The following is a 1,947-nucleotide window of genomic DNA, read 5'->3' as shown; positions in this document are numbered from 1 at the left end:
GCGATACGACAGGACTTCCCTCACAGACTTACAAGCACAAGCCGAGGGGGTATTTCCCTGGCCTTTCGCGACAAATTAGGGCTAAGTGGTACAGGCGCACCCTAATTCAAGCGGAAAGTATTAAAACATCAAGTTTTCGAACCAGAATTAGCCAAAAATAATATTTAAAATATTACCATAAATTACCAATATTACCGGCCCCACGGTAATATAACCGTAAAATACCGTAAATTACCATATCTTACCGGTAATATTACCGTCACTTAAATCCCTATTCGTCCCCTTACGCCCGTATTGTCGCACCTATACTGGCTCGCCCGGCTCGAAGCGGTACCTTTCTCCCAGCTCCTCCCCCTCCTCCCCCTCCTCCCCCTCTACCTGGGGTGGCGGTGGGACGGATGCGGTCCAGGGGCGTGGTGGGTTGCCAACCACACAGGCGCTGGGCGGGCGACAACCCGTCCGTCCGCGCCCGGTGTGAAGCGAGGGGCCTCCAGCACCGCCAGCAGGCGCTCTGTGGCCGTCCCTTTGAACTTAGGCAACCCTTCCTTGATTGTCCGCAACGCCCTTTCCGCGAGTCCATTGGACCATACGCAATATACCGCAATGGTTAGTTGCTTGATGCCTCTCGCCTCTAGGAACGCCCTCATTTCCTCGGACGTGAAGGCCGTGCCGTTGTCCGAGACAATCAGGTCTGGGTGGCCCAGCCGTGCGAAGATCTCTCGCAGGCAGCGTATCACGCTTGCCGTTCATGGTCCCGCCACCCACCACGCCTCCATCCAGCCGGTCTCCGCGTCCACCGCGACCAGGAACACCTCCCCCCGCCGCGGCTCTCCGAAATCCAGGTGTATCCTGCCCCACCTGCGATTTCGTGGCCACGGCTTGATCGGCGGCGCGGGCGTGGCGGCCCGGTTCGCCTGGCAGATCTGGCAGCTGTTCACCACTGCCTCGATCTGCTCATCCAGGTGAGGCCACCACAAGACGCCCCGCGCCAACCTTTTCGACCGCACGATGCCTTGGTGCGTGGAGTGCAGGCGGGCCAGGGCGTCCTGGCGGAGGGCAGCGGGCACACACACCCGCTCGCCCCACAGGACGCAGTCTCTCACCAACGAGATCTGGTCCTTTTTCCGCCAGAAGTCCCCGGCCTCGCCTTCGGGTTGCTTCCGCGGCGAGGGGGAAATCACTAGGGTTCGTAGCGTACGGACTATTTCGTGGTATTTCTCCTACTATTTCGGTTATTTCTCCTGCCATTTCGGCTATTTCCCGCCTATTTCGGTTATTTCTCCTGCCATTTCGGCTATTTCCCGCCTATTTCGGATTATTTCGGTCTATTTCGCGCTATTTCGGAGTATTTCAGGGGTATTTCGCGACTATTTCACCGACTATTTCGCGTCTATTACGTCTTTATTTCGCTCTATTTCGCTTCTATTTCGCCTTTATTTCGGACTATTTCGGGGAAAGGTGTACGAACTATTTCGCAAGTGATTTCCCCCTCGTTCCGCGGCCATCCCTCCCTGGCCCACTCCTGTACCTGTCTGAGCACGGGGTCCCGGTCCGTCTCCTCGGCCAGCATCTCCACCGTGACGACGGGGCCGTCCGGCTGCCGCTTCCCCTCCGTATCAATATAGTTCAGGTACATGATAGTGGGTTGTGGCGGGTCCTACTTGGGCCCCGGCAGGGGAAGACGGCTGAGCGCGTCCGTGTTTTCGTGTTGTGGCCCCGGGCGGTATTTCCCGTCCATCACGGGCGTAAACTTGGCCAAGTGACTTGGGCTAAGTAGGGGTCAGGTTTCATGATCCGACTATACATAGTCAAAATTCGAAAAAAAAAATCAGAAACACGAGAAAAAAAAAAGAAAAAAGGGTAGGGCCATGCATTTGAGGTCAACACCAAACTAGCAAACAGAAAAAAAAAATAAAAACTTCAAAAAGTAATAATTCGCGGAGCGAG

The sequence above is a fragment of the Frankliniella occidentalis genome, unplaced genomic scaffold, assembly GCF_000697945.3.
Source record: "Frankliniella occidentalis isolate FOCC.00 unplaced genomic scaffold, Focc_3.1 Scaffold376, whole genome shotgun sequence".
NCBI lineage: Eukaryota > Metazoa > Arthropoda > Insecta > Thysanoptera > Thripidae > Frankliniella > Frankliniella occidentalis.
The sequence above is the reverse complement of the archived record's forward strand: the minus strand, read 5'-3'. Positions refer to the sequence as shown.